The 27,193-nt window shown below is 42.6% G+C and overlaps 1 protein-coding gene across 6 annotated transcripts in view; it reads right to left on the bottom strand.

The window, feature by feature from the left end:
- The window catches only part of MYO3B (myosin IIIB), a 547,413-nt gene that overhangs the window by 406,084 nt on the left and 114,136 nt on the right, over nucleotides 1-27,193 (bottom strand). The window lies entirely within an intron of this gene.

Below are 27,193 nucleotides of genomic sequence, written 5' to 3'. Positions count from 1 at the left end.
AGAAAAAAAAAAAGATGACATGTAGAAAAATAATAATACCTCACAGTCAGCTAGCATCAGCAAGGTTTCTAGACACTAAGAACTATTTTCACATGGTTATATACTGTAACCCAGATGCACACATTCTACTCAAACCTGCTAGTCCTCCCTCCAAATTCTGAGACTATATTAAAAACAACTTGAGAACAAAGGCCATTTTAAGGTTGGTTTCCAAATCCACTGTATGTAGTATCAGCATCTATGCTGGGCATAAAGCAAGAACTCGTTAAATTTTGCCTCTTTATGGTCAAAATTCTCATTAGGACTCAGCAATTTTTACAATTTCTTAGTAAGACCAGACAAGTAGCATTGTTCCCAGGATAACACAGCATAAGGAATGTCTGGGTTCATTGCCAGTTAAAGTATTTAATTCCAGTGACTCTTGTCATTAGGCCATGTTGTATTCTACCCACTGGACCTGACTTGACACATGAAGAGACAGCAGATGGAGGAGGTTAAAAGTATCAAATACTGAAGTATCAACTTTGCTAGGCCACCTCCCTTCATAATTTAGGCCCTTCTGTTGGAGATTTGAAAATATATTCTAGAGAGATGACATGTTAACAGAATCATTTCATGGTTCAGTGTCCTCTCAAGTGTGATTTATCTATATCTGTAGGCACCAGAGGCCCCCTATTCCAAAGATTTATGAGCCACCCACACAATTCTATTTTGTTGAAATAAAATGTGTGCATTGAGAATAAAAATGATAATATTTATTATCATTCCAATTAGAGGTGTTAGAGCTAAAGCATGTTCACAACTTGCATATACTTTGTGCCTCACCAGCCCAATTCTTTACCCCATTAACAAACACTAAAATATGTAATAGTTAAAGGAGAAAGGGAAGCGCTCTTTCTTACTTTTGAATTCTTTGAGCCTTTTCTCATGAGTTTATGCCCATTGAAATATTTATAGTAACAAGGACCATACTGCATACAATAGTCTACAACTTGATTTTTCCATTGAACACTAAGTTTCGGAATGGTTGTTGTCAAAGTGTGGACCTCAGACCAGCATCAATATTATCACCGGAGACTTGTCTAGAAATTGTTCTGCCCTACCCCCACCAGCCTTCCTGAATCAGAAAATCTGGGGGCAAGGCCTAGCAATCTGTTTTTAACAGGTCCTGTAGGTGATTCCAATGCACACTAAAGTTTAATAACTTCTGCTTTTTAAAGACTTTTCAGGTCATGACATATAGATCTATACATTCTTTTAAATGAATATATGTTATTTCATAAAATATGGATATGATAGTTATTTAACTATTCCCCTAGTGACAGTTTTTCCTACAATAACTGCAGTGAATATTCTGGTATATTTATTTCAATGAACTTATCTGATGGTATGTCTACAGATGAATTTGTAAAAGTGGAATTGCTGTCCCTAAGAGTTTTTTTTTTCAGATTTTTATTTTCTTTGAGATTTTTTTTCTTTCAGATTTTCAATTCTTCATTTGAGTTGGATTTAGGTAACTAAGGTGCCCCTGAGAAGCAACTCAACTGTGTTCCATTATTTTATTTTATATTTCCTTGATTTCTATGTATAGTGATTTGAACCATTTGAACACCTTCTTATATTTTCAATGATCATTTATATTTCTTCTGCAGAATGCCAGTTTCTATTATTTTTCCCTTTTTTTTCAATTGGACTATCTTTTTCTTAATTAAAAAGGTTCTTTGCATAGTATAAATATGAAGTTTTATATGTTGCAAATATTTTCTTTCCATCTGTGTATTACTTAATTGGTACTCCTTTATACACTCACATTATTTAACTATTTCCTAGGTCTTTCCAAGTAGATGACTGTAAAATTAAAGAGCAGTGAGTGAATGTGTCGACATTTTAAAATTTGCCCTGGCCGGTTGGCTCAGTGGTAGAGCATCGGCCTGGCATGCGGAAGTCCCGGGTTCAATTCCCGGCCAGGGCACACAGGAGAAGCGCCCATCTGCTTCTCCACCCCTCCCCCTCTCCTTCCTCTCTGTCTCTCTCTTCCCCTCCTGCAGCCAAGGCTCCATTGGAGCAAAGATGGCCCGGGCGCTGGGGATGGCTCCATGGCCTCTGCCTCAGGCGCTAGAGTGGCTCTGGTCGCAACAGAGCGACGCCCCAGATGGGCAAAGCATCGCCCCCTGGTGGGTGTGCTGGGTGGATCCCGGTCGGGCGCACGCAGGAGTCTGTCTGACTGCCTCCCCGTTTCCAGCTTCGGAAAAAAAAAATACAAAAAAAAAATTTATCTCTTCATTCTTTGCAGCAACCAAATTTGTAATAGAGTTACAAATAGGCAAATATGTTCAATAAATTGAATGAATCACTATAAAGAAAAACAAAGTTTTTAAGCACATAACCCCATATTATTCAATATTTAATTTAATAATTTGATCAGTTTCCATTAGGATTCCTTCTTTCAATCATTTTGTCTGCTACCCACTGTTTTACACTATTACCATCAAAAGAAACCTTTTAAGAGCAACCTAGAAACAAGTGGGAGTATATACCATGTTCATGGATAAGAATTAATATCATTAAAATGTCTATACTATCCAAAGCAATTTATAGGTTCAATACAATTCCTATAAAGATACCAATGGCATACTTCACAAATCTAGAACAAACATTCCAAAAATTTATACGGAATCAAAAAAGAACCCAAATAGCCTCAGCAATCTTAAAAATGAAGAACAAAGTAGGAGTTATCATACTTCTTGATACCAAGTTATACTACAAGGCCATTGTAATCAAAACAGCTTGGTATTGGCATTAGAACAGGCACACAGATCAATGGAACAGAACAGAGAACCCAGAAATAAGCCTATATTATTATGGTCAAGTGATATTTGACAAAGAAGGCAAGAGTATACAATGGAGTAAAGACAGTCTCTTTAATAAATGGTGTTACAGAGCCCGGATAGCTCAGTCGGTAGAGCATCAGACTTTAATAAATGGTGTTGGGAAAATTAGACTGGTATATGCAAAAAAAATGACACTAGATTACCAACTCACACCATTTACAAAAACAAATTCAAAATGAATGAAAGACTTAAATGTAAGTTGTGAAACCATAAAAATCCTGGAAGAAAATATAGGCAGTTAACTCTGCAATATCTTTTCTAGCAATATTTTTGCTGGGGTAGCTCCATAGGCAAGTGAAATAAAAGACAAAATAAATAAATTGAACTAGATCAAACTAAAAAGCTTTTGCACAGCAAAAGACAGCATTAATAAAATAAAAAGACAACCCACACAATGGGAGAACATATTTGCAGATATGTCTGATAAGGGGCTAATAACCAAAGTTTATAAAGTATTTCTAAAACTCAACACTAGGAAGGTAAACAATCCAATTAAAAAATGGAACTGAATAGACACTTCTCCAAAGGGGACATACAAATGGCCAGTAGGCATATGAAAAAATGTTCAACTTCCCTAATCATCAGAGAAATGTAAATTAAAACCACAATGAGCTACCACCTAACACCTGTCAGAATGGTGTCATTAACCAAACAACACACAATAAATGCTGGTGAGGATGTGGAGAAAAGGGAACTCTCCTGCACTGCTGGTAGGAATACAGATTCGTGCAGCCACTGTGGAAAACAGTATGGCATTTCCTCAAAAAATTAAATATGGAACTGCCTTTAGACCCAGCTATCCCACTTTTAGGAATATATCCTAAGAATCTCAAAACACTGATTAAAAATAAGATATGCACCCCCATGTTTATTGCAGTGTTGTTTACAATAGTGAAGATCTGGAAATAGCCTAAGTGTCCATCAGTGAATGAGTGAATAAAAAAAGCAGTGGTACTTTTACACAGTGGAATAATATGTGGCCATGATAAAGAAGGAAATCTTACCTTTTGCGATGGCATGAATGGACCTGAAGATTATTATGCTAAGTGAAATAAGCCAGGCAGAGAAAGACAAATATCATATGATCTCACTTATATGTGGAATCTAATGAACACAGTGAACTGAGGAACAAAATAGAGGCAGAGGTGGGGTCACAGGGAGCAGAGGGACAGCTGTCAGAGGGAAGGGGGATGAGGGGACGGGATCAGAGAAGGTGAAAGAATTAGTGAAATTATCTTTATTATATGCAGCTTAAGTGTCTGTTTGTCACCGATAGCTTATTGGTTGCTTGCGTAACTGTACTAGCCAATGAGGTGAAGTTGCCATGGCTGAATGCAAATTGAGCGTGTCAGGGGGAAGGTGAACATTTGTTTGCATTGGCAATCATCTGTTTTACATAAAAACTACGTCTTAACGTAATTTCTTTTAAGAATGCCTCCTAGGAAATACAGCACTGAAGAGGAGAGAAAAGGAGCTAAAGCTGCACAAAAATGGCTTTCTCGACAAAAAGAAACCACTGAGCAGAGAAAGACAAGGCTTGCTTCAGTCGCAGAGCAAATGCGTCTTTCTCGGCAAAATGAGACTGATGAGCATAGAGAAACAAGGCTTGCCTCAGATGCAAGACAAAAAAGCCTGTCTCAACAAAATGGGTCCCTCGAACAAAGGCAGGAGAGAAATGCAAAAAAACAACAGAGTAATGCTGACCGAAACTCAAAAAAGATTAAAACAGTTTCAGGCCCTGGCCGGTTGGCTCAATGGTAGAGCGTCAGCCTGGCATGCAGAAGTCCCAGGTTCGATTCCCGGCCAGGGCACACAGGAGAAATGCCCATCTGCTTCTCCACCCCTCCCCCTCTCCTTCCTCTCAGTCTCTCTCTTCCCCTCCTGCAGCCGAGGCTCCATTGGAGCAAAGATGGCCTGGGCGCTGGGGATGGCTCCTTGGCCTCTGCCCCAGGTGCTAGAGTGGCTCTGGTTGCTACAGAGCGACACCCCAGAGGGGCAGAGCATCGCTCCCTGGTGGGCATGCCGGGTGGATCCCGGTCAGGCACATGCGGGAGTCTGTCTGACTGTCTCTCCCCGTTTCCAGCTTCAGAAAAATAAAAAAAAAACAAAAACAAAAGAAAAACAGTTTCAAACGGAGAAATTTTAATTTTTGAGCATTCCTCTGGTGACATGAATATTAAATGTGAACACTGTCAGTCCTTAAACTTCAAGTTAGAAACTAATCAATTTGACCATGGCAAGAAAGGATTTTCTCAATGTTGCAAGTACGGAAACATTGTAGTTCCACTAATTGAGAATTATCTACCACTCTTGAATAAATTATTGACTAATCAGCATCCAAATAGCAAACAGTACATGGATAGCATTCGATCCATTAATAGTTGGCATTTTTTTACCTGAGCCTGCATTTGCACATGGTCAACTTTATGTTGCCTGTTTAAGAGTTCATGAAAGAACGGACGTAAAATTTAAAAATAATTGATGGTCCTCTGCAAGGCGAGCTTAAAAATGATGGAAAGATCTACACAAGAAATGTTGTGTACAAAGAGATCTTTGACATGTGAATTAACATTTTATTATTTAAATCACCTTTATTTATTGAGCTAGCGGTGGCTCTTAAGAAATGTACCGCCAGTGGTTTCCTTCATTGCACTCTACTTTAAGCAATTAAGCAAGTAGGAGGGGGAAACCCCGTGGGGCACTAAGCAAAGGGGCGTCCTCGCCACCTGCCCTGGGTAATTCAGTTTGAATTAGCAGACACCTTTGCACAAATCATTTTAATTACAATTTATAATATCTAGAACAGCGGTCATTTCGTATGACCGCCGGGCTTTCTAGTATATACATAACACATAGGTGCAGATAATAGGACAGAAAATCCCAGAGGGAAGGAGAAAAGGTAAAGGGTGAGGGGAACAAAGGGGTTTTAATGGGGAGCATGTTGTTGGAGGGTGAGGGTGTTATATTGAGTGGGACACTTGAATCCATGTTAACACAATAAATTAAAATTTTTAATAAAAAAAGAGAAATAAATAAATTTAAAAAAAAACAATCTATGACTATTTACAGCTTTATTGACTTTCCTTTAATTTTTGACTGCATGGATGACAATCTGTCATGAACTAAGAAGTAGATCCCTGGTTATCCTGACACATGGAACTGGGACCTCCTACCCTCATTTCTGACAGTCTTCCAAACCCCCACTTGAGAAAGAAAAGGGATGATAAACACACTTCTATACACAAAGCTGTTATTTTTAAACACAAAAGAAAATAGATGAGCCATAGAAAGGATTACTTAAGAGTATTATAAAACCAGTCATAATTTCTAGTAGATATCCTACAAAAAATATACAGTGGTACCTTGAGATACGAACAGACCAACATACAAATTTTTTAAGATACGAGCTGTGACTCGGTCCGTATTTTTGTTTGAGATCCAAGTGAAACTCCGAGATACGAGTTATGATTCAGGAAGCGGCCGCTAGTTGGCGTGTTGGCGCTCGAGTCCAGTATTGGCAGTTTGATATACGAGTTGACTGACTTATGAGATCAGTTACAGAACGAATTTAATTCGTATCTCAAGGTACCACTGTAATTGGTTTATAACCAACTACAAAACAACTTGATCAGTTATATAGAAATTCATTTGTTTAACTCAGAGAATAAACCAGGAAATGACATGGGTTAAAGTTAGTTTAAAAATTAAAATTAGATGCTTCCTTGACTTTAGATGTATTTTCTTTCGTAACCAAAGTGAGCATTTAGTCCATTACTTTAGAAAATCCAAAAATGTATTCATTCCTGTATTAGGCCAAGTCACCAGAGAGCTATATATGTGAGCTGCAATGTTTTATTAATTTTAACTGAATTATTTATAGTAATATATGATCAATTGGCATATATCTCACTACATTAAAAAATGATTGTTGGATTTATCATAAAGGTAATAATGAAGACATTGGTACCCAACCTGAGCATTCTGCTTGTTTTTAATCTTCTGAACACTACAAATCACATGACTGATTGTATTTCACTTTTTGTCTTGGCAGCTAGGAACCTCAGAACAAATGTATGGTCCATCAGTAAATAAGGAAGTATGGTGTGTATTTTGTCTACCGATCTCCCTCTGTCGGAGTCTTTTGTTTGTCTTCGTTTTCTAGTTTGTGTACACTTCCTTCCATCGTGTGTTTCCATGGGGTTGTATAGTATGTGTTTGTTAACAGCCTTAAATTCTTTTAGAATGAGCCAAGTGATAAAGATAAGGATAGCTAATTAGAGAGGAGAGAAATGAAGGTGTAAGAGTGGGAGCTGAAAGTAAACCCTCAGTAGGATCACAGATTTTCTTCAAGCAACAAAGTCTGGCATTACCTGGGCTGTAATCCAACTAAGCAGCGAAAGTCCTTTGACTCTCTATCTCTGTCTACTTTGAAGTTCTCAGTTTTGACATCTCTCTGACCTGACAGCCCCTTCACTTTGTCTTCTGGCTTCAGCCTAGCCTGACCTTGACGGCCCTCTGCTGTGACTACCCACACCTTGGCATGAGCACCTGGGTCCCTGGCTGTGTTCCCAATAACTCTAATTTGCTGATTTTGGTCCAACCCATGCTATAATTATTCCCAGATTCACACAAAATGTAAGGTTTTTTGCTTGTTTTTTTAATCACATTTACCTTCCAAGTTACACAGAAAAGTGCTTTCTTTTGGAATCTTTTTGGAATACGTGAACCTTTTCAGAGTTTTGGAATCTCTAGCGCTGTGATTTATAGAGGAAGAATTCAGACTGATCTGAAACGACGGCCAAGATTTAAAAATTTAGAGGAGCTACATGTCTTTAAGTGTCTGTATCCACCTAGGCAAAGACTTTGGGGGCTGAGGACAAGAGAACCCTCCACCAGGAGGCTAGACAAGTTCAATAAAGAGAGAGAATCCTGTTGTGAGAGCAACCCCCAACAGCTTCCTCATTCATAATCCCAGCATTCTAAATAGGAATCTTTAAAATCTTAAGAAGCCTTTTAAACACCTTTCCCTCATCAATGATCTCCTCCCTCATACCTGCATTTTCCCCTCTCCACTTTCCTCTGCTTACTCTGATTTCCCCACATGGCAGCCTTTTTCGCTTTATTTCCCCCTTTACAGCCAAGCTCTGCTCACTGCCGTAGAATCCACCGACAGCTTAACTTTTGCCACTGCCTTTTGCTCTTCACCGAGCTGCTACTCTCTTCTGACATCAGGCAATCCTCAAAGGTCTCTCAAATGTCAGATCCAACAAACATTCTTTTCCCAAGTTTCATTGCATTTTTCCTTTAAGTACATGAGACATTAGTGACATGGCTACTTCTTCCTGAGCAGGTACTACGCGCCAGGGCATTTTGCCATATCATCTCTCTTCTCGCTGCACATGATAATGCTGATATTATCTCAGCTAAGAGCATTCACATAACTCACTCCATATCGCACAACCACTGCAGATACAGGGTTCAAACCCAGGAATGATCGCACGACGGAGTAGAGATGGCTGCGGATGCTCTCCTCTCCTCCCTTGGAGAGGTAGAGTCCATTTTCCTCCCCTTGAATACAGACTGCCCCCATGATTTGCTCAGAGTAGTAAAATGTGGCAGAAGCGACATGTAACTTCCATCTCTGGGCCTCATTAGATCTGCAGCTCAGTCACCAGGTAGGAAATCCAACCAACCTAAGAGCACCTGCAGGGAGGAAGCCAGGTGGGGAGCGGAGACCCCAGCGGGGCCTGGAGGCAGGTGGTGCAGACTTCTTGGGCCTCCCAGCCCGACCACTGCTAGCTGAACAGAGCAGCCGGGTTCACGCTCCAGCTGATCCTCTCTGTGTGGCGCACGCGGTAAAACCGTCGGCCCAAGCCCTGCCTGAATTCCTGACTCGCAGAATTAGGAGAAACGTAAGTTGCTGTTCAAGCCATTAAGCATTTGCAGCCACTAAGTGTTAGGGCTGTTTGTTACATGGCAGTAAATAAACAAAAGTCCAACCCTAAAAGCCTATGCCACTTGGCTTCTCTAATTTTCACTGCCCCCTCCCTACTTCCCAGCAAACTAATTTTTCCTTCTATATTTTCAGACTTATTTAATGATATACTTATCCTCCATTACCTCAAAATCACTTTTTAGTTTAAAAAATTCTGAGTACATAGTATGCACTCAATTTGGTTCTAGGTGCTATGACCTATGAAGGTTCAGAAAGTTATAGTCCTAGCCCTCAAAGGCCCTTACGTTCCAATAGGAGAGAATCAAATACACAAATGGCCTCAAGTATACAAAGCTGTGAACCTCCACATGGCCGCCTGCCTCCTCCCTCTCCTTTTCTCCAGCTCACCCTTACTCCGTCTCTAGAGGTATCTTTCTAAATCACAGGTGGGATTCTGGTCACTGTTCTCCTCCAAAGAGCTGTTGGCTTCCAGTCCTCTACATTCCCAACAAACGGGTCTGCGAGGCACTTTGTCCTCAATGAACTTTCTCGTCTCATCTCTCATCCCCAGAGCTCCAGCCTGGCCTCACCATTGCACTGCTTTTCCCCTGCCCGTGCTCTCACTGGGTTCTGAAGTATCACCTCATCCATTGTTCCATTCAGCTCACACGAGGTACAAATCCAGGCCTTCCTGATCTCCTTAGCCAAAATTAATCATTTCTCCTCTTATATCTTCAAAACCCTTTACACCTTCACTCCGTTCTGCCTTATGTGTACCCTTTGTGATTCAAGGGAGGTTCAGATCGACTGGGAACTCCTGAGGGCAGAAGCTCCGCCTGCCTGATCTCCATGGGTTTGAGCAGGCCTTCACACATCGTAGGTGCCTACACATTTATATTCAATCGATGTTATCCTATATTCTAAGTCCAGTCATCCTAAACTTTGGTATATTTTATTTTGATCTTTGATTAAGCCTGACTAATCTATATTATTCTTAGACATTTGTACAGTATCTTCAACCCAAAAGACACAGATTAAATCCGTTTCATCCTAAGCAGGATGAAATAATGCTAATAGAGCATCATTTATTTCTCTAGAACATATTTTTCATACTGCATACACTTCATAATAAAAGACCACATCATATGAGAATGCATCACACACACCATCGTCTTATGCATGTGAACTGGTAGTATCCCACTTATAACACTCACACATACAAATGACCACTGACACCTGGAAAATGTGTTCTTTGTTTTCCCTGGGTATCATTGCATTTTTCTGCTCCTTTTAGAGCAAACATCACAGAAGAGTTGTCTATAATCATTATCTCAACTTCCCTCCAGTGGTGGGATTCAACTGGTTTGCACCAATTCAGCAGAACCGATATCTAATTTTTTGTTGAGTTCAGTGAATCAGTTGTTAAAATGGCACTTGTAATCAGGGTTCTCTCTAAGGTGGGCACCTGGGCAGCCGCCTAATGTGGAAATTACAAATTTATATTCCTTACTCTTTTTTAACGTTCATCTGCACAACAGTGTATTCTAAGTGCCCGTAGTAATGTTCATTTCCTCCATAGGTGAAAAAAATTTGACAGAACTATTTTTGTAATATTTATTTATTCATTTCATAAAACTCATTATACCTTTGATGAAATACTACATTTTGATTCCCTCACATTTATTACATCAGTAAACAAACATATAACGTAAAGAAAAAAACTGCCAAACAACCAGGGGGTGACAAGCTGTCACTGGAAATATCTTGCATAAGTTTTTCTTTTCTCAACACCCTATGTGGGTGGGGCAAAAGTAACTTTACATTTGTGAGTACTCAAAACACAGAGTTTATTCTTGTATTTGTTATTAGTTATTGTATTGTTTTCCATACGAACAACTATAAACCTACTTTTGCCCCCTCCCCCGCATAACAGTAACCCCCCCAGCTGTCATTGTTACCCTCATATCAATTTATCCCCTTCAGTCAGACAACTCTCACCACCTAGTATATTATACATTCTGTTTGTTTATTATTTCTCTTCCTCTCTAAAACGTGAACCGCACGAGGACAAGGAATTTGTTTGTTCAGTGCTGTGCCTGATCACAGTATATGCTTGATAAACATTTACCAAATGATTGAACAAATTAATTCCAAGCATCAACATACAGTCCATTTGTAAGTAGGTCACTACTCTCACACATGCTCCTAAAGAACTAATATAGTTTTAATTAGGAAGCTCTTACATTTTGCCAAACCCATTTGGCAAACTATGTTGCCCTGGGGTAATTCTTTCCTTACTTGTAATTTTATACCAGGTGCATTGATGTTTTTTAACTGCTTTCCAGTTTAAGAACATATCACTACCAGGCAATGAACTATTTCTTTGTTGATATACATATTTAGTTACAGTTGGTTATACTTTTTCTCTTTTTACCAGACACAGAAGTGCCCGGATGCGAGTTCTGGGAAGGAAGTGAAGGTGGAGCCAGATGCCATGCTCTCTAGGAAAGTGCATCATCATCAAGCAAACATGCAACACGTTTTCCATTGGTTCCTTTGAAGTCACTGGCAGAATGGTGAGCTGTGCCAGACCAGGGGACCACGCAGACATGACATGACTAATATTAAATCTTGTGATAAAGGGGACAACGAATCTGTCCACATTCACCCCTCCTGGCCTTGAAAGTTGAACTCAGCAATCAGAATGTGTGAGACTCAACTACATTTCTCTCTCTCTCTCTCTATCTCTCTCTCTCTCTCTCTCTCTCTCAAAGTTTTATTGGGCTTATTGGGGTAACATTGGTTAATAAAACTAGATAGTTCTCACAGTTGTATAACACACCATCTGTACACTGTATTGTGTTCACCACCCCAAGCCAAGTCTCCTTCCATCACCACTTAATAACCCTATCACCAAGGGCAACTTACTCCCAGCCTCTGAGCCTCTTCCTCTGTTTGCAGCCACATTGTATTATATCAGCGGTTTAAAACCCTTTGGGTCCGGGGCCCCTTTCAGAGCTATGGACCATTGAATTAGTTTCCTAGGACTACCTAACAAAGTACCTCAAAATGAATGGCTTACAACAGCAGAGATTTCTTGTCTCACAGTTTTGGAGGCTAGAAGTCCAAAGTCAAGGTGTGAGTGGGGCCACTCACCCTCTGAAAGCTGTAGTGGAAGCATTCTTCCTTGTTTCTTCCAGCTTCTGGTGCCCCAGATGTCCCTTGCCTTGGTGGCATAAATGCAGTCTTCACACAGTGTTCTGCCTGTGTCTCAGATCTCCGGGTCCTAATTAACGTAACTCCTTTTGTAAGGACACCAATCGTTTTGGAGTAAGGCCTATGAGCACGTTTTAACTTGATTACCTCTGTTTCCAAATAAGGTCATATTCTGAGGTGACTAGGGGTTAGAATTCCAACATACCTGATTTGAGGAACACAATTCAACCCATAACAAACACCTTCCTAAAAGCGGTCCATTTTGCATTCAACCTTGAGGGTTTTACACACCCTTGAGGCTCATCCATTGCCACTTACTCGCTTTTATTAACTGTGTGTCTTGGGGCAAAGCATAACTCTTTTGAGCCCTGAATCCTCAACTCTAAAATGACCGATCAGAGTCATAGTGAAGATTCAAAAAATTATGTATAAAACAGTAAATGTAAATTATGAGGAGACAAATAGTTATTAATGAACTATTTACAATGGCTGAACTAGGCACAAAGCTACTGGTTTAGTCCAGGGGTCCCCAATTTTTTGTTGTTGTACACTTTGTCAGTAAGAAATTTTTTTCAGTAAGAAATGTTTAGGCCCTGGCCGGTTGGCTCAGTGGTAGAGCGTCGGCCTGGCGTGCAGAAGTCCAGGGTTCGATTCCCAGCCAGGGCACACAGGAGAAGCGCCCATCTGCTTCTCCACCCCTCCCCCTCTCCTTCCTCTCTGTCTCTCTCTTCCCCTCCCGCAGCCAAGGCTCCATTGCAGCAAAGATGGTCCGGGTGCTGGGGATGGCTCCTTGGCCTCTGCCCCAGGCGCTAGAGTGGCTCTGGTCGCAACAGAGCGACGTCCCGGAGGGGCAGAGCATCGCCCCCTGGTGGGCAGAGCATCACCCCCTGGTGGGCAGAGCGTCGCCCCTGGTGGCGTGCCGGGTGGATCCCGGTCGGGCGCATGCGGGAGTCTGTTTGACTGTCTCTCCCCTTTTCCAGCTTCAGAAAAATACAAAAAAAAAACAACAACAAAAAACAAAAAAAAAGAAATGTTTAAAGTCACTCTCTAATAACAATTTCTTATCAACTGTGTACAGGTGTTACTAAACTAAAAATGAATAAGATGAAATAAATAATACTTTTAACATATCCTAAAACAGTGGTCAGCAAACTCATTAGTCAACAGAGCCGAATATCACCAGTACAACAATTGAAATTTCTTTTGAGAGCCAAATTTTTTAAACTTAAACTATACAGGTAGGTACATTCCTTATCGAGGTAGTGCCCGCACGTGGTATTTTGTGGAAGAGCCACACTCAAGGGGCCAAAGAGCCGCGGTTTGCCAGCCACTGTCCTGAAACATTTTGCAGTTAGCTCGTAGAGGTTTGATGTGTCATAATAATAACTTCACGCATGATATATACAAGGAAGAGGTTCATGGTGAATAGTAGTGGTTATAGAGCCAAGTTCAGTTAGTCTTCACGGTAATTTTGAATTTTAAGAAAATAATTTCTTGGCAGAGCTAATTGGCTTGTTGCTTCTAACCTCCCGTGGCTGATGCAGAGCTTGTCCTCGCAAGGATGTCGCCAGCTCAGCCCAGGGTTCTGCTGCTCAGCTGTGCTTGTCTTAATAGGATCAGATTCTGAGGTTTCTTTGCAGAAATCTTTTAAAGCCACTTGTCACTGTGTGAAGTTGTACTTAGCTGAAACCGGGTGGCATCTGCCATATGACCACTTAACGAGGCACCCTTGAACTTCAGTGCTCGCCAGGACTCTAAAACTGAACTCACAAGTGTGGCCTCCTCAGCCTGTGATTCACCTGCAGATCAAACCGGACAGGACCCTCCCACTGTTGCAGTGCCTAAAGGCACCAATGTCAATGTTTATACTTAGTAACAGGAAAGCATAACTTGTCCTTTAGATGATCATTTCTAGATATGGAAATTCTTGTATTTTTCTCTCTGCACCTGGATATACTGTTTTGTTTCCTCCCACTTTGGAGAGCAGTGGAACAGTCAGTACCTCTGCTCTTCTCCCCCAAGTGTATATTAATATGAATGAGAGTATCTAGTTAAGTAACTGATGAGGCCAAAAAGGGTTATGTTTGGGGAAGGAAAAGTGTGGAGGAGGTACAGGGGTTGTATGGGTTTGTTTCCTCTTTGGCTCCTTGGAAGAACTTAAAAAGTGAGAATAAAAATACAAGGGGCCCTGGCCGGTTGGCTCAGTGGTAGAGCGTCAGCCTGGTGTGTGGAAGTCCCAGGTTTGACTCCCGGCCAGGGCACACAGGAGAAGCACCCATCTGCTTCTCCACCCTTTCCCCTCTCCTTTCTTTCTTTTTCTTTCTTCCCCTCCCACAGCCAAGGCTCCATTGGAGCAAAGTTGGCCTGGGTACTGAGGATGGCTCCATGGCCTCCACCTCAGGCACTAGAATGGCTCTGGTGGCAACAGAGCAATGCCCCAGATGGGCAGAGCATCGCCCCCTGGTGGGCTTTGCTGAGTGGATCCTGGTCAGGCACATGCAGGAGTCTGTCTCTCTGGCTCCTCGCTTCTCACTTCAGAAAAATACAAAAAAAAAAAAAAAGACCTGTTTTTCTAGCAGGATTTGATGATGCTGCTCTATCAAGAGAGGAGTGCAAGAAGCTGACCATGATGGTGACGCTCTGGGCACCATCTGGGAGTTGCTCAGGGACCCAAGTGACAGCATATGGCTCAGACCTCAGGAAAGGGGCTACTTCCCTTCTCCTCCTTGGTGTTCCGAGATGGGATGCTTTGGGACCAACCAGATCCAGCAACCCCACAGGCAGGGGTGTTCTGATGGTGGATGAGTGGACTACAGACATGGGCCAAGAAGAGCCAGGTAGAAGAGAAATGAGTGGACAGTGGTCACATAATAATGGTAGCTCAAATGGCTGTAGGCACAAATGGAGCCCATCCTTGAGAGTTTCTAAGAATTCCCAGATGATATTTTGGGGAGTTTGTCGGCAAAATAATAGACATCAAAAATGTCCATATCTTAATTCCCAGAATCTGTAAATATATTACCATATTTCCCCATGTATAAGATGCACCTTTTTTTGAAAAATTTGGAGTCTAAAAACTGGGTGAGTCTTATACAGTGGTTGTGGCATTTCAAATGCCATAGATGGAACTGAGGACGAGGCAAAATATGAAGACAGTGATTCATCATCAGATGACGAACACTGATGTCGTCAGACAGATGAGGACAAGCTAATGGATGGGAGTTTTAACAGTCATGAGGAGTTGTATGAATTTTATGATGAATAAAAGTTGAGTTCAATAACTTTATGTAATACATTTTTTTCAAATTTCGGGCCCCAAAATTAAGGTGCGTCCTATACATGGGTGCATTTTATACATGGGGGAATATGGTAGATTACTTGGCAAGGGAAGAATTATGTTGCTGATCACCTTACCTCAAAATAGGAAGATGACCTTGAATTATCTGTGTGGGCTCAATATAACCACAGTGTCCTTAAATGAGGAAGGGGGTGGAAGAGTTAGAGTGATACAATGTGAGGAAGACTTGACCAGCCACTGCTGGCTTTGAAGATGGAGGAGCAGTCAGGAGCCAGGGAATTAGGCAGCCTCTGGAGCTGGGAAAGGCAATAGAATGAATTTCCCTAGAGCTCCAGATGGAACTCAGCCCTGATGACTCCTTGCTGTTAGCCCAGTGAGACTCATTGCAGACCTCCAACTTTCCAAACTGTAAGATAATAAGTTTGTGCTCTTCTAAGTCACTAAGTTTATAATAACTTGCTAAAGAAGCAATAGGAAATGACGACAGAATGCAGCTCAGACGTTGCTATTACAGGGCTGAGTCTAAAGACATTAGAAACACATAAATATTTATATAAAGCAGTATTTTCATGCAGAGCTGAATGGCTTCCAGAAATTTCTGAATCAGGCAGGATCCCTGTGACTTGACGGCTTAGAGGGGACTAGTTTCAAACCTCTTCTCAGCCCTTCAAACCCCATCCCCTTAGCCGATCCCCTCACTCCTCCAAAAAAGGAAAAATTAAAGGCATACTTATATAAGACCTAGGCATGCTCTGCAGGGTAAGGGTAGCCAGGAGAGGCCACATCTACCAAGATGATTAAGTAATGCTGCATACATGCAGGAGCTTCCAACCCAAGGCCAGGCGGCACAGAGAGTGGTAGGAGGGAGCTGGCACTCCAGAGAGCAAAGCTAGGGTTCACACAGAGAATGTGAGGCCAAAGTCAGCAAGAGCTAAGGGTTCAGATGCAGTGCAAGCAATAAGGTCACAAGGTCCAGGAAGAGACCCCACCCTAAGCCCCCAACCACCCCACCCCATCCCGCATGGTAGTCCTCACCATTCCCTGAATCATCCACAAGCTTGCTGTGGAGCTAGAGAATAAAACTGGGATGAAGCCTCGTGGAGGGCAGTGCTCACATCCCATGACCAGGCTGAGCCATAATGCCGGATGCCCTGTGCCCTCTGTGCAGCTGTGAAGACCCTTGGGGACAAAGGAAGCAGATAGTGCTGCTTCTTGGATCATGCTCCACAATGCTTTGTCCTCCCACGTAGACATGTTGATCTTCTAGAAAATCTTCGCCCACCTCACAGCACTTGTCACAGATGGGCCACCACAGCTACTTCTCAATGCCTCAAGTTTTACTTCTACCATGCCATCCCCTTTGTTCTGAATGGAAAGATCAAAAGTTAGGAGCCTACTTCTTTCCCTGTGTATTCCATTCCAGAAGTCCTGAGTGTGGGGAGAATTCGGAGAAGAAATGCAGAGCTCCCTTCTCCAGGACGAACCCTGTAGAAGGCTCTTCCCTGTTCAGGCAGGTCTGGATGGGGAAGCGAGTTCCTGGCTCAGCATTCTGGAGCATGGGAGAGGAGGAACTCCCATGTACTTCCTGTCTAGAAGTAGACTGAGGCCTGCTAGGCACATTAAATAAGGGGGTCATGATTTCTATGGAAATACTGCCTCGGAGTTGATGGAGTAGGAGGCTGGCCAACCCAGCCCTTCCATAGCTGCAGGACTCTGCGAAGCAGAGCGGCTCCTTCCTACCCACCAGGCCCCCATCCCTCATCATGCCCTTGGCAGCACTCCGTGACTAACAGGCTCAAAACTAGATAAAGTCATTGTATCCGTTTCCTGTGGCTTCATAACATGTACTTCAAACTAGGTGGCTTAAAACAATAGAAATTCATTTGCTCAGTTATGAAGGCTGGAAGTCCAAAACAGTAGGGCCATGCTTCCTTTGAATTCTCTCCTTTCTCTCCTCTGCTAGAATCTGGTGGCCTAGCCTTACCTTGTGTCCGAGTGGCCATCTTCCTGTGTGTCTCTGTCTTAACATGTCTCTGCGTGTATCTGTCCTGTGTGTCTCTGTCTTCACAAGTCTGTGTGTATCTGTCCAAACCTACCTCTTCTTATAGGGGCACTAGTCACATTGGCTTAAGGACCCACTCTGTTCCTGTGTGACCTCATCTTAACCTAGCTAATTATAAGGACAATGAACCTATTTCCAAACAGGGTCACATTCTGAGGTTCTAGGGGGTTAGGACTTCATCTTCCTGCAGGAGATGTACCACATTCAAACCCGGTCACCACTGACTATTCCGCTGGAATCCTTTCCTCTGTGTTTACATTTGTCATAATACAGCATCACTTCTCACTGCTCAGTTCTCAACCATCAGGGGCAGATGGGGAAGGCAGGAACCAGAATGTCCAGGGAAGACTTGGTGATTTGAAATATAAATAAACAAACAACAGTCTGATAGTGGTCTCAGGGCAGGGTTTTCCCAACCCTAGTTGCACTTTAAATCATCCGGGGAACTTTAAAATAGAAAACCATATGTATGCCATTACAAATATATATATTTGTAAAATTAATTATAAATTTATATACATGCTGAGCTGGACTCCAGAGTCTCCGGGGGTGGTGTCAGACGCTGATAGGCTGTAAAGCTCCCAGCGTAGTCTAGCCTGCAGCTAGACCAAGGACCCTGTGCTGGGTGAGACCCACTGCTGCAAGGGCGCCCCCACAGCTGGTGACTACTCACATGGCTTTCATAGCGTCTACAGAATGGAGGGAGGATAGGAGGAAACCGTTTCCACAGGCCCTGTTGTCCGAGTGCAGAGCATTCTGCTGAAGGAAGGATAGTGCCAATTCTGCCCCTCCGAGAGTGAAATGATGGACCGGTGACAGAACAGGACTAGAATCAGCACCTGCACCCAGTTTGAAATGCCAGCTTTGGGCCTATTAAGAGTTCTGCTGGGATACGACTTTCTTGTGGCAGTTTGAGTATGGTTCCCAGAATGAAGACATCATTCCAAAAACTGGAACAGAGACAATGGGGGAGAAAGGGTGGGATTTGTTCTAGCAAACCTCATGTTAACCACATTCATTTTTCCCTTGGGGGTTACTAAGATATGGCTCTCAGCCTGTGCAGCTCACCGCGGTTTCTGAGACTATTTGCTTTTTAGAGATCCCCTCCCCTGGCCCATGCTGTTCTTGCCAATAGAGATCTTTTGGGATCCCAAGTCTGTCGTCTCGTATAACAGCTACCCCTTCCAAGATTGTGACTGACAGACTACAAATGTCCTCCAATTCATAACACATTTTAAACATTCAGCCAGCAAGATGGTCAGTGGAGCCTTGTCCAAGGCCTCCAGGACCTCCCCCCCCCACCCGTGCTGACATTGATACCACTATCCAGTGCTCCTTAGTACAGTCCTTCCTGGGTCATGACCCCTCACTGCCACCATTCTCCAGTCTGTGTTTCTCCATCTTTGCCATAAAAATATCATGTAAGGGCAAAATTCCAAATACATTAAGTCTAACACAGTCCCCATTTCCGCCATTTCTGCCAGTCTTACAATAATACCAAATAAAGATATTAGACTGACATGACTTATTTTTAGTGAACCTATGTTAATTACTACTGATCACAACTTTTTCTTCTAAGAATTCATATACTATTCAAGAAAGGGGGGAAAAAGAATCATAGTATAATAATTACCATAATGAATTCAGCTCAACAGACGGTAGGTTGAAGATTCTGCTCTCTCCCCTTTTGGAAAAATGGAAGCACTTTCTCCTCTTTCCACTGTAACACTGCTCCTGCTCCCCAGGATCCTCCCAGGACCCCTCCGGGATGCCTGACAGTGGGTCAGTAGTCTCACCTGTCTATTCTGTCAGTACCTGGGGCATCACTCCTCCCGGCTAAGAAACCCGAACTCACCTGGAACAGGTAACTACATGCTCTCCTTACAATCCCCTTGCCTGGCTTGGGTTTCTGTCTCCCTTTACCAATGTTTTTAGTCTCTCCAAGCTGGACTGGAAAAAACAGTCCTTCTCCTTGGTGGAGAAAATGGGAGCAAAACGGGATCCAATCTTGAGTTAGTGCCCTCTGTCTCGATCTCCTGTGATACCTTTACCTAGGGACAAGGGATTTTCAGAACCAAGGGAAGGCTGTACCTACCAAGGGGGCTGAAGGGACCCAGAGGAGAAGAGCAGCCACGCCCCCATCACACAACTCACCCACCAACCACAAAGCTCCCGCCCAGATGAAATCAATAGGAAAGGAAAGCACTGCAGCCTCAGTTCTCCTGGAGGATGACAATGTCACCCCCCTTGCAGACATGGTGGGAGGTGGGACTAAGGCCAGCTTGGCTTTCCCATGGGCAGTTCCTGTCATTACATTCATGGCTGTGTATGGGAGCAGGGGGAGGAGTGTTGTCACCTCTTAGAGTCTGTCTGTTAACAAAGAAATTGTAACCGTGGATATTTATGAAGTCCTTCACACAGGTGCAGTGAAAGTAGTACAGAGTTATTGAAAAATCAGTCTTCATTCTTTCTTAATTCCCCATGCAATCATCAATCAATCAACTAGATGAACTTTCAAATGACTGATCTCATGTCTATTCTGAATGAGTGGAAGTTTTCACATCTTGAGCCACAAGGGAAAGCAAAGCCCTTACCATATAAATATGCCCCTTTGTAATTTGTTCTTTGGTAGCACCAAAAAAAGTCAAATGGTCACCACATACTGTTCTGGGCACTTTACATTAACTGTCATAACAATGCTATGAGGCTGATACTATTCATAATTTCATTTTACAGAGGAGAAAACTGAGATGCAGAGGTGTTAAGTAAGTTGGTCAAGTTCACACGGCTTGAAGGTGTGAGTGGTTTGTACATTTGTATAGTCAGTCTGCTCTACAATAGTCCAATTTTATACCTCTCCCTGTATCTATGCTTGGGACCCTGTCACCAGTGTAAGACTCGCCCTGGCCAGCCTGCTGGAGGATTAGAAACCACATGGAGCAGAGCCAAGTCATTCTCGTCCAGGCCATCCTAGACCAGCCATCCCCCAGCCACATCCCCAGCTGGCCACAGATACATGAGTAAGCCCAGTCAAGATCCACAGAACCAACCCAAGAATCCACAGACTCAGAAGAAATAAAAAATGATCATTGGTTTTAAGCAACTATGTTCAGAGTGGTGTGTTGCATGCCAGTAGATAACTGATACAGACGCTCGCATTAGATCCCTAAGTACATTTTCTTCTTGATGCTACTGACCTCGTCTGATGCTCCAGGGACGGACAGCTCCAGCTGCGAACAGCTTTCCTCCAGACAACCACCTTATCTCTCTTCCTCCTCGTGTTGCCCCTGCCCCGCCACTATGCCAACCCATGAAGGCAGTTTATCACTATTCCTCACCTTTATTCTCTAGTTTCCTTTGCAGTCAAGAGGAAACTAGGGTGCCTCAAACCCTTTAGTACTATTTTGAGCTCTGTTTCCTTGTCTACCCTCTTTTCCCATCTCTCCATCATTGAGGAACTAAGTTAGAATCAGCCAAAATAAGTGGTGCCAAACAATGAGATCCAGGTGATGAAGGGGACAGCACTGCTAGTGCTGTGCTCCCCTCTGGCCTTCCCCTTCTCTCAGGATGGGCTTCGGACTCAACACAGATGGGAACTGGAAATTCCTCAAGGCATGCTCCTGCTTTGCCACCTGATCCCCAGGTAAAACCTTGAAAAGCTAAACTCTCCCTGCCTGCCAGGATGGGGGGGGGGGGGCAGCAAGTTGCCCCTCCCCAGGAACTAACAATCCCAGCTGCTCAACTCAAATTTAAAAAGAGTTTGGAAACATGTTCCACAGAGTGGAAGCCTTCTGGGGCATTTCTGCCCACTGCCTCCAGCTACTGTGTTCCCGAGGAAATGGAGAGGATGCCCCAGGGAGAGGAATAAGGACCATCCTGAGGACCACAGTCCATTAAAATCCACTAGAAATCTCCCCAAAAAGGAAAAAGAGTCATAAAAGACTACTGTTCTATTTTGAAGTTGCTATCCAACTTCAAAACATTTTTTGCTGTTAGGCACTCAATACATGCTAAGTGATGCTAATGCTTCTCGCTCATCTTGCTTTAAGAGTGAAGCTGGGATTGTGAGGGTTCACTGGTCAAAAGGCCAGTAGCTAAGTGACCTGGGTTGGTGAAGAGAAACCAGAATCCCCCAGGGCCAGTCCAGCCTCGCTGTGCCATCAAACCACCAGCCCCCTCATTCATTATTACCCTTTCACAACAATAGTTTCCTTTTAATTTCTTTTCCTTATATTTCACAGCCCTAAGGGAAAATGTGCTGCGACAATTCTATAATAGTAAGACAATTACTGGTGACTCAGGACTCCCTGCTGCCTCTGCATCCTCTCCCAGCTGAGGGGCAGGCTTCCCGTCTTGGAACAATTTGGTGTGTGAATAAGAAGAGTCAGAATAAAAGGAATCTTTACCTTGAAAAAATGATAGACAGTCAGAAGAAATTAGACAAAAATGCAACCCAAGGATTCTTTTTTTAAATTTAATTAATTGTGTTTACATAGATTCTAGGGTTGCCCCGAATGCATCCCTCTTCCCCCTTAGTCCCAACCCAAGGATTCTGTTTCAGAACAAGAACCAATTATAGGTGTTGAGTCCCTGAAGAAACCTTTCAAATAGACTCATAATGTTTCAAGTGACGATTTACCCTTTCTGAGCCCCCAGTAGACCGACAGTATTCTTTTATATTTCTCCTCCTTGTACCTCCCTTTTGCTATCCAACTTCTTCCCCATACACCTGGGCTATTGAATGGGGGAAGAGGCCATAAATCTATGTATTCCTTGGAGGAAGAATGTCCTACCTTATTCACCTTGTCACTCAAGCACTCAACCCAAGCCTGACTTAGAGTGATGTCCTAGGGAAGGGGGCACAGCACGTCCAAATACCCTGCAGATTGTGTTTCAAAGCACTTTGAAAAGAAAAAAAAAAGGGCATTTAGAGCTTGGGAAGCATTTTTCCCATGAACCTTAAGTTCTAGAGGTAGACTGAGTCCTCAGACTCAACCATAAAACTCTGAATGGCCACAAGAGTCTAATAACGAACCCAAAGTGGGAACTTCAGGTGTTTTACAGCCTCCTCCTAAATAACCATTTAATATAGTTTCTGTGAGAAAAAGCATTCCAACTCAGGATGCCAGAAACGGATTTCCATTTACCACAGAGCCAAAGCGAGCTTTTTTCAAAGAGGTAGTGAAGTGGGAAGAGATGCTGGCTTTACCTGAAATAGCCCGGGTGGGCAGGGGCAGGGCTTGCGAGGAGCACAGGGTGGGACAAACCCTTCTGGGTACCAGTAATGACCATGTGAAATGCTTCTCTGCTTTTATATACACATGTTCTTTAGTTTTTTAGTTCAAACTCTTGTCGTAAGTGTTCTAAATTAGGACCTAAAAGGCAGTTGCTTAAGGAGAGTTTGGAATGAGAGGGGTTTCTGGTGTGAGAGTCATAAATCAATGAGCAGATGAGGGCCTGTGCTCACCTGTGATGATTCTCTTGATTTCTCCTCTTCAGCTCCTTGACAGACACAATTATTGATGCTAATAAAATCCTAACTCTCGGGTTGACAGTGTGAATTTAAAATTGGGAGCAGGGAGAAGGATGCTGGATTGTAAGCTTCATAAAGGGTGGGGTATCCTATTCATTTCTATATACTCCAGTCCCTTGGTGCTCAATTTGTAATTCATCAATAAATACATATTAGTTAAGGGAGGGCTTTAATTTTTCAATCATGTGGGCTTTGGAGTCAAACTTCTCAGAGTCATATCATTTCTTTCTCTACAGGTGCATGATGAGGGGCTCTTCCCTGGGCTTCCAGTTTTCTCCTCTAGAAAAAAGGGTGGTGATAGTACCTACCTCACAAGGTCACTATGGGCACTGAATGTCTCTGTCAGATAGTAAGCACTTGATCAATCTAAGCTATTGCTACTTTAACATCATCATTTAGCTAACTGTCCTACATTTTGTACCCAAATTAGTTTCTCAGAGAATCTGGTAAACGTTCAAGGTGGTTGGTGTGGTGAGTTGAACTATGGCCCCTAAAAGATAGGTCTACTTGCAACCTGAGAATGAGGCCCCACTTTGAATAAGGGTCTTTTGCAGATGTAATTAAGACAAGGATCTCGAGATCCTGGATTAGGACAGGCCCTAAATCCAATGACAAGTGCCTTTTTTGGACATGACAGAAAAGAAGACACAGAGAGACAGGGAGGAAAGACACAGGGCAAGGTAGGCAGGGATTGGAGTTACACTGTGACAAACCAAGGGACACCAGAGGCCCCGGAACCTGGAAGGAGCAAGGAAGGATTCTCCTCTAGAGCCTTCAGAGGGTGCACGGCTCTGCCAGCACCCTGACTTTGGACTTCGTGCCTCTAGAACCGGAAGAATACATTCCATTGTTTTAAGTCATCAAGTTTGCAGTACTTTGTTGAGGCAGTCTTAGGGCTCTAATACATTGAGTACAATCTGGAACAACCTAAATTTGGGAGGAAAACAAGCCCAAATGTGAACTGGTAGTAATTATGCATCCTCCTTTTCTTGAATCACATACTGCAGGGCAACTTGTCTTTAGGAAGGGAAAATCATGGGCTTCAGGGACTGTAACGTTCAAGTCCTTCTGTCCCAATCACTTCCAGCCAAGGACATTTCTGCTGGGAATCTTGAAAACACTGCATTTTCCCTCAGGAATGAAGTGGAAGCACTCCATGTGCAGGAAGGCACTGGATATTGTTAGCCACTATCTGGCCCCAAATGAATGGGTGGGAAACAGCTATCAGTCCTCACCCAATAAACACATCCAAACAGGTCTCCACTGCCTTCAGGATCCCCACCTGCGGAGGTCGAGTAGGTCATTAAACAAAGACTCCAACAAATTAAGAAAAGACACCTGGTTGCCAAGAGTCCAACGTAACCATATTTCTCCTAATTCTATAGGCTCTTACAATTACATCTATGGAACATATCTCCTCTTTAAGTTAATAATATATCCTTCCAAGACTTTGGAATTTTAAAGAAGTCCTCAAGAGAGAGTTGTGAGAGCAATGTAGTCAAACCCACAAATACCCAGAAAAACTGTTTTCTGTTTTCATTCTTTTCCTGTCCTCTAACTCCTGGAGAGAAACACCAGCAGACAGAGCAGTGACTGTCAGAGAGGGGTGACTTTTTTGGAGCAAAGGCATTAGACAAGATGACACATGCTGACAGGATCAGTAAATAGTGGAGACCCTGACAATCAGAAGATAATTTCTGTACGTTTGCAATGCAGGAAAGATTGTGAGTCACGCATTATTTCAAAAACAGGTCACAATCATTCTATGTGTCATCTTTTCACATGAAGGTCAAAAGAAAAGAGAAGGTAGGTGGAGGCAGAGAGGGAAAGAGCAAGGAGACCCATCAGCAGACAATTCAAGGACATCCAGGCAGGTCTCGCTTCATATTTTCTGACAGTGCCCAGGGAGCCTGTGTAATTACTTGCTTTGTTGACATCTGAGGCTCTCACCTCATCTGTAACCAGCACTTCATTAATTCATAGGTCTTTTGTAACTGGTGAAAGTCACTTCCTATCTGACTCAGTAAAGGTTCTCTTTTCTTCCTTTTCTTGGTAATTTATTCCATTTATTTCCAGTAAGGAAAGGGCTGCAGAGAAAAGGTGAGTGAGGAGAGCCATAGGGGGAAGCCACGCTCAGTGTTCTGGATCCCAGGGAACTCTTAAGTGGATGTCATTGTTTATTTGAAGAGAATTACAGAACACTGAAAACACTCAGAACCAAAGAGGAAGAAACAATTCTAAAGCCAAATAGATTCAAGGATTTTTGTGATTGTCATTTGCTTTTCTCTATTCAGAAAGAAAATACTGAGAGAGAATGAGAGAGAGAGACAGAGAGAGAGACTGAGATCTTCATGAAACACACAGGTAAATAATTTGAGTGTCTCTTTAAAATCTGTAAATATTTAATTTCTCCATTCTCCATCAAAGGGCTTTTCTGAGGAAAGGATACATTATTAGCACTCAAAATTAAGTTTGTACACACAGACACTCACAGGACAATCTACAACCCTTCAAAAGAGAACTGTGTGATTTCTAATCAACAGGGTTATTTTTAAATGAATAACCTGGTGAGTATAAAAAGCTGGGCAGTATGTGCAAAATGCTTTATAAAAAACAAACAAACAAACAAAAAACCTGGCCCTGGCCGGCAGCTCAGTGGATAGAACATCAACCTGATGTATGAACATCCTGAATTTGATTCCTGGTCAGGGCACACAGGAGAAGTGACCATCTGCTTCTCCCCTCCTCCCTCTCTACTGTGTCCCTCTTCCCCTCCCTCAGCCAGTGACTTGATTGGTTCAAGCATGTCCCCGGGCACTGAGAATAGCATGTCGAACTTAGGTGCTAAAAATAGCTCAGTACTCAAGCATCAGTTCCAGACCAGGTTGCCAGGTGAATCCCAGTTGGGAACATGCAGTAGTCTGCCTTACTATATCCCCTCCTCTCACCAAAAAGAAAACAAAACAAACAAACAACAACAAAACCCTCCAACCTTCCTACCCAGGAATGTCAAGGTAGCTGTTAAGGTTATGACAATGGCAAGTGTTGAGCACACATAGTCACACTGAGGATCTGATGACCAATTACTGACATTCCCCAGTTCAGTCTGCTTCATTACTTGCACAGGAATCAAGAAATAGTAAAAGGCCAGGAGGTTACAGTAGAAGAGAAAGAAAACTTTAACCTATGTCAGGATAGGATCCTTGTTGCCCCTAAGATCCTTTCCTAGCAATTGTCCTGTTCCTGGGGTTCATCCTATTCTGAGGCAGACACTGGAGGACTTGGTTACTTGTGTTTCAGATCTGAAGGCCTCTCCCTAAATAGAAGAAGTAATAGGAGTGAGAGTACAGAGACTATTAGAGATCAGAAGCTAAGAGGAGTCATTCAATGGAGATGAGCGGCGGTCTATTTACACACTCACACACACACACACACCTCTTCTAGGATGCCTCACATTTATTTATTTTTGACCAGTTTATCTTATACAAACACATACTAAAAGTGAAAAGAAAAAATATTCCCAAGTAGATGACCTCTTAAACTTAAAGTACATATATCTTGCTAATTAGAAGCCACATTAATTCTGACATTTGGGAAACTAGGTATCTGTGTTAAATAAACGCTGCAGAGTAAACCGTCTGTAAAAAGAGTCAAAGCACACACACAAATCATCCCAGACCCCAATCTTATTTTCTGACTTATTACTGTATACAATACTGTTTTGTGGTTCTGCATTTTACATCGTTCACCAGACTTTATTTTCTCCCAGGAAACTATTAATTTTAAAAGCCAGGGGCTTTTCTGCTCTTCTAATCATCATAACCTGTTTTTTGTACATCAGAAAAGGCAAAAGGACCAACCCTGTCTTGAGTGGGAATCATTTTTGGAATAATGGTGGATGGTTGTTCACATCTGGATTAGGTATAAAACATAACATTATGATGATGAACACCACAGAGCCTCATCTGCATATAAATAGAGCTAATCAGAAATGCAAATTGCAATCAGGAGAAATATTTGAAGGCTTGTAATCGCTGTGTGATTGTGCAGATACGGGAAGGTTAACACTTGTATTGTCAAGCTCCCAGCCGGCCCAGAGCCTTCCTTTGAAAGAGAAATGTGAAAGGTATAAATCTCTCAACCTGCAGCCTGGCTGGGATGGAGCCCCAGAAGCTCAGATAGCTTCTCCAACTATTACATAGCTGAATGCCAGCAGGGTTCTGATGAAAGACAAACAACCAAACCTCTGGTACAACCC

This window comes from Saccopteryx leptura, chromosome 7, assembly GCF_036850995.1.
Source record: "Saccopteryx leptura isolate mSacLep1 chromosome 7, mSacLep1_pri_phased_curated, whole genome shotgun sequence".
NCBI lineage: Eukaryota > Metazoa > Chordata > Mammalia > Chiroptera > Emballonuridae > Saccopteryx > Saccopteryx leptura.
Note: the sequence above shows the minus strand (reverse complement) of the source record. Positions and strands in the feature narration are given on the sequence as shown.